Genomic DNA, 6,681 nt, shown 5'->3' with positions numbered 1-6,681 from the left:
AGACTTGTCTCCCCAGATTCAAGTAGACCAGGTAACCAGGGATTCTCTCCGCTGGTGGTTGTCTCACGATCACCTGTCTCAGGGAATGAGTTTCCGCAGACCAGAGTGGGTCATTGTCACGACCGACGCCAGTCTCTTAGGCTGGGGCGCGGTCTGGGACTCTCTGAAAACTCAAGGTCTATGGTCTCGAGAAGAGTCTCTTCTTCCGATAAACATTTTAGAACTGAGAGCGATATTCAATGCACTCCTGGCTTGGCCTCACCTAGCAAAGGCCAAATTCATAAGGTTCCAGTCGGACAACATGACGACTGTAGCGTACATCAATCATCAGGGGGGAACAAAGAGTTCCTTAGCGATGAGAGAGGTATCCAAGATCATCAAATGGGTGGAGGATCACTCCTGCCTCCTATCTGCAATTCACATCCCAGGAGTGGACAACTGGGAGGCGGATTATTTGAGTCGTCAGACTTTTCATCCGGGGGAGTGGGAACTCCACCCGGAGGTTTTTGCCTAGTTAACTCAACTATGGGGCATTCCGGATATGGATCTGATGGCGTCTCGCCAGAACGCCAAGGTTCCTCAATACGGATCCAGATCCAGGGACCCCAAGGCGGCACTGGTGGATGCATTAGTAGCGCCTTGGTCGTTCAACCTAGCTTATGTGTTTCCACCATTTCCTCTCCTTCCCAGGCTTGTAGCCAGGATCAAACAGGAGCAGGCCTCGGTGATTCTAATAGCTCCTGCGTGGCCACGCAGGACTTGGTATGCAGACCTGGTGAATATGTCATCGGCTCCACCATGGAAGCTACCTTTGAGGCAGGATCTTCTAGTACAAGGTCCATTCGAACATCCAAATCTAGTCTCTCTCCAACTGACTGCTTGGAAATTGAACGCTTGATTCTATCTAAGCGTGGATTTTCTAACTCGGTTATAGATACTCTAGTTCAGGCCAGAAAGCCTGTGACTAGGAAAATTTACCATAAGATATGGCAAAAATATATCTGTTGGTGCAGATCCAAGGGATACTCTTGGAGTAAAATTAAAATTCCAAGGATACTTTCCTTTCTCCAAGAGGGCTTGGATAAAGGTTTGTCAGCTAGTTCTCTAAAGGACAGATATCTGCTCTGTCGGTTTTGTTGCACAAACGTCTGGCAGCCGTGCCAGATATACAGGCGTTTGTACAGGCGTTAGTCGGATCAAGCCTGTCTATAGACCTATGACTCCTCCATGGAGTCTAAACTTGGTTCTTTCAGTTCTTCAGGGGGTTCCTTTTGAACCCATGCATTCCATAGATATTAAGTTACTATCTTGGAAAGTTCTGTTTTTGGTTGCTATTTCTTCTGCTAGAAGAGTTTCTGAATTGTCTGCTTTGCAGTGTTCTTCTCCCTATCTGATTTTCCATACAGATAAGGTAGTTTTACGTACCAAGCCTGGTTTTCTTCCAAAGGTCGTTTCCAACAGGAATATTAACCAGGAAATTGTTGTTCCTTCTCTGTGTCCGAATCCAGTTTCAAAGAAGGAACGTTAGTTACACAATCTAGATGTGGTTCGTGCTTTAAAGTTCTATTTAGAAGCAACAAAGGATTTCAGACAGACATCATCCTTGTTTGTTGTGTATTCTGGTAAGAGGAGAGGGCAGAAAGCTACTGCTACCTCTCTTTCCTTTTGGCTGAAAAGCATCATCCGATTGCCTTATGAGACTGCCGGACGGCAGCCTCCTGAACGATTTACAGCTCATTCTACTAGAGCTGTGGCTTCCACATGGGCCTTCAAGAACGAGGCTTCTGTTGATCAGATATGTAAGGCAGCGACTTGGTCTTCTCTGCACACTTTTGCCAAATTTTACAAATTCGATACTTATGCTTCTTCGGAGGCTATTTTTGGGAGAAAGGTTTTGCAAGCCGTGGTGCCTTCCGTTTAGGTAACCTGGTTTGCTCCCTCCCTTCATCCGTGTCCTAAAGCTTTGGTATTGGTTCCCACAAGTAAGGATGAAGCCGTGGACCGGACACACCAATGTTGGAGAAAACAGAATTTATGTTTACCTGATAAATTACTTTCTCCAACGGTGTGTCCGGTCCACGGCCCGCCCTGGTTTTTAATCAGGTTTGAAAAATGTATTTCTTTAAACACTACAGTCACCACGGCACCCTATAGTTTCTCCTTTTTCTCCTAACCGTCGGTCGAATGACTGGGGGGCAGAGCCAGAGGGGGGCTATATGGACAGCTCTTGCTGTGTGCTCTCTTTGCCATTTCCTGTAGGGGAAGAGAATATCCCACAAGTAAGGATGAAGCCATGGACCGGACACACCGTTGGAGAAAGAAATTTATCAGGTAAACATAAATTCTGTTTTTTTTTCCCCATTCCTGAAACTGCCATAATAGGAAATTGATAATTTTGCTTTATATGTTGTTTTTTCTCTTACATTTGCAAGATGTCTCAATCTGATCCTGTCTCAGAAACCACTGTTGGAACCCTGCTGCCTGATAACAGTTCTACCAAAGCTAAGTGTATCTGTTGTAAATTTGTGGAGATTAAATCTCCAGAAGTGGTATAGAATAGTTGTCATGATAAGCTTTTACATGCAGAGAATGTATCCATCAGTACTAGTACGATGCCTGTTGTTCCTTCAACATCTAATGTACATGATATCCCTGTGAATATAAAAGATTTTATTGCTGATGTGATTCAGAAGGCTTTGTCTGCCATCCCGCCTTCTAATAAACGTAAAAGGTTTTTTAAAACGTCTCATAAAGTTAATGAAATTTCAAATGACCGACAACATACTGAATTATCCTCCTCTGATGAGGATCTATCTAATTCAGAAGATACTACCTCAGATATTGACACTGACAAATCTACTTATCTATTTAAAATGGAGTATATTCGTTCTTTGTTAAAAGAGGTGTTGATTGCTTTGGATATTGAGGAAACTAGTCCTCTTGATACTAAAACTAGTAAACATTTAAATACTGTTTATAAACCTCCTGTGGTTATGCCAGAGGTTTTTCCAGTTCCTGATACTATTTCTGATATGATTTCTAAGGAATGGAATAGACCTGGTACTTTTATCCCTTCTTCAAGGTTTAAAAAATTGTATCCTTTGCCAGCACTTAGATTGGAGTTTTGGGAAAAGATCCCCAAAGTTGATGGGGCTATTTCTACTCTTGCCAAACATACTACTATTCCTATGGAAGATAGTACTTCCTTTAAGGACCCTTTAGATAGGAAACTTGAATCTTATCTAAGGAAAGCTTATTTATATTTTGGCTATCTTCTCAGGCCCGCCATTTCTATGGTTGTTGCTGCAGCTGCATCAACTTTTTGGTTGGAAAGTTTAGCGCAACAGGAAATGGATCCTGATTTGTCTAGCATTGTTTGCTTCAACATACTAATCATTTTATCTGTGATGCCATTTTTTATATCATCAAAATTGATGATAGATCTATGTCTTTAGCTATTTTAGCTAGGAGAGCTTTGTTGCTCAAATATTAGAATGCTGACATGGTATCTAAGTCTAGATTACTATCTTTCTTTCCAAGGTAATAATTTATTTGGTTCTCAGTTGGGTTCAATTATTTCAACTGTAACATCGGGGAAGGCAGTTTTTTTTGTCTCAGGATAAAAGACCTAAGGGTAAATCTAAAGCTTCTAACCGTTTTCGTTCCCTTCAACAGAATAAGGAACCTAAACCCATTCCTTCCCCCAAAGAATCAATTGGAAACCTTCGATTTGGAATAAATCCAAGCCGTTTAAGAAACCAAAGCCAGCCCCCAAGTCTCCATGAAGGTGCAGCACTCATTCCAGCTCAGCTGGTGGGGGGCAGATTAAGATTTTTCCAAAGCATTTGGGCAGATTCTGACCAAAATCATTGGATTCAGAGTATTGTCTCTCAAGGGTATCGAATAGGATTCAGAGTAAGACCTCCTGTGAGAAGATTTTTTTCTCTCACGCATTCCCAGCAAATCCAGTAAAGGCTCAGGCTTTTCTGAAGTGTGTTTCAGATCTGGAGCTTTCAGGGGTAATCATACCAGTTCCGTTTCAGGAACAGGGTCTGGGGTTTTATTCAAATCTATTCATTGTCCCAAAGAAAGAAAATTCATTCAAGCCAGTTCTGGATCTGAATATTTTGAATCATTCTGTAAGAGTGCCAACTTTCAAAATGGTGACTATAAGGACTATTCTGCCTTTTTTTTTTTTTAAATAATTTTTGAGGATTAAACAAAATATCATGCAGGGGTTCCATGATATCGTAGCAGAACAAAACACAGGCAATGAGTACCATAGCAATGGATTGGCATATGATCAAATAAGTACAGAAGCTTAACAATAGTGGAATGCCATAATACAGCCAACAATTCAAATTCAAATAACTGTAGGATAACCTAGAAGAAAAAGGGAAATATCAAACGTTCATCCTATGTTTTCTACCTCCTTAACATAGGTGAGGCAACTAATGGACCTACAGCGCGCCCATTATACAGAATAGTAGGAGGGTTTCTATAATATAAGAACCCTTATGTATCTTTTTAGCATTATGGAAACATTTTAAGCTTTTCTGTATCGTGTACATCTAGAATAAAGGGTATATAATACACTCAAACATAAGGGAGGGGGTAATATTAAGTACAAGCAGCTTATTAACATTAAGAGGTACAGTAATCTGGTGGCATGAGAACACATGAAAGAGTGACTATCTCTGATTAGTAATTTTGTAGTAGACAAGATTAATATCCTGTCCCTTGAATTCAAAATATAAACTGTGGGAACATTTTAGTCTAGAGTAGAAACAACCATATTGTCGCACCTACATAATGTATTGTCTGCCTCAGAAAACCAATATCCCTATTAGTCATTGTATTGTTCATAAGCCGCAGGCTCTCAACCCCCCTAGAACACTCGGTACAAATATATGCTTCTTAGAGATAGACTACTTGATTTAAAAAGTAAAAGGGAAGGTTCCATGGAATCTACGTTCCTATGTTTATCAAATAAACCAAAACATTTTGGGGGGCGTGGAAATATTTAGGAAGAACTTGGTTGCAGAAGGATCAAAATTTTGAAACTAGATGGAGGCCAATGTACCAGAATGTTCACTAAACCCCAGGGAGACCTATATAAGACATGTATCTTTGAGATTACCCTAGAGATCAGTGGTGTAACTTTTTAAATGTAAGATGTTCTCTTAGGGCTATTCATATATGGTGTATAGGCAGCCCTTCCGAGGTAAGTCTATATGATAACAGATTAATTATCGTAGGTAAGCAGCTTCAGATCTACACCTATATATAAATATGACCATGGTTGCAGAAGCCAGACAACTCCAGATAGGCTTATTATATAGATATATATGGTATTATATAACCCTTATATGATAGCATAGATTAAATATGACTTTCCCAGCTCAGGAAGTATATAACTATGTTGTTACTTGGATAGATAAGACTATCTCTATGCTGCTGTTGTATACCTTAGTGTAAGTGGTCTAGGAGACTTTAATGTAGTTGTGCATATAGAATACCCCAAAGTAGGACTATGTCAGTACATATGTGTCATCTTTACTAGGCCACCCCGGCCGCAGGTGGCCCAGCAAAATGGGTAAACAAGTATTGGAATGTATCAGACCTAGCTCGACTTGTATTATGCTATAGGTCAAACATTGATTTACACACCCATAGAACCGCAACATTTTTCCTGTAATATAGGCTAATGGGTGTATAGGGTATATGGAGAGAAATGCCTACCATACTTCAGGTTTTAATATGAAACATGGGAGCCATCTAAACATGGGAGCCATGGACTTCACTTCTGCAGGGGGGCTTGAAATGTACTGGCTGAAAAAACAAAAACAAACTATGGCCCCTAAAGTGTACCTTATACAACAGAAAACATTTAACCAATTATATAAACATCATGTATGTAAACATAAGATTAATTACTGATTGCAGAATTATGCAGATCAGGCTGGCAAGCTATCATATATCCTAGAACCTGAACAAGCAAGAAATATATATATATATACATACATACATACATACAAGCAGGTCTTTATCCGATGCCAAGTGTATACTGTTTGAAGTCGCTGACAATAGCTGTGTAGGCCCTGCAGGAAATGTCTCTCTATGGCGTCATTCTGGGTGCCTTGTCCCACCTTGCGCTCAATAACTATAGTCCACTGATGGCTGAGATATCTAGGATCTATTTGTGTCCCTCCTGCTGATGCTAGCACAGACCTTACACCTGGAGATGTCCCATTACCTTCTGGATTGATGTCGGTATAGTCATTTACTTGGTCCGACTCCATTCTGAACCCTCTGCTGTCTGCCGCATGTGATGTTGTAAGTTCACCTCTGCCATTTCCGGGATTAACCAATTGTATGTTCAGGGACAAGAGACTCTTCTTATCCGCATATGGCTGCACTGTACATCCCAAGCCAGACTGGGAAGCGGGTCCAACATTAGTCCTCGGGTTCACCAACACTGCCGGTTGCGCAGTTGAAATTCTTTCCAGAGCTTCCAGGTCACAGCCCTGCATTTCCTCGTATACCCCCTTTAGTGCCGCTAGGGTATTTGTTTCAAATATAGAAAGGCGTCTGCATATCAGGTCTTCCAATGCCTTCAGCACGGCAGAATTCATATGTTCCATCATCTAAGGTCTAATTCTAATATGGGTAGCGTTGGAG

Source organism: Bombina bombina, chromosome 6 (genome assembly GCF_027579735.1).
Source record: "Bombina bombina isolate aBomBom1 chromosome 6, aBomBom1.pri, whole genome shotgun sequence".
Taxonomy (NCBI): Eukaryota; Metazoa; Chordata; class Amphibia; order Anura; family Bombinatoridae; genus Bombina; species Bombina bombina.
This window is presented reverse-complemented; position numbering follows the sequence as displayed.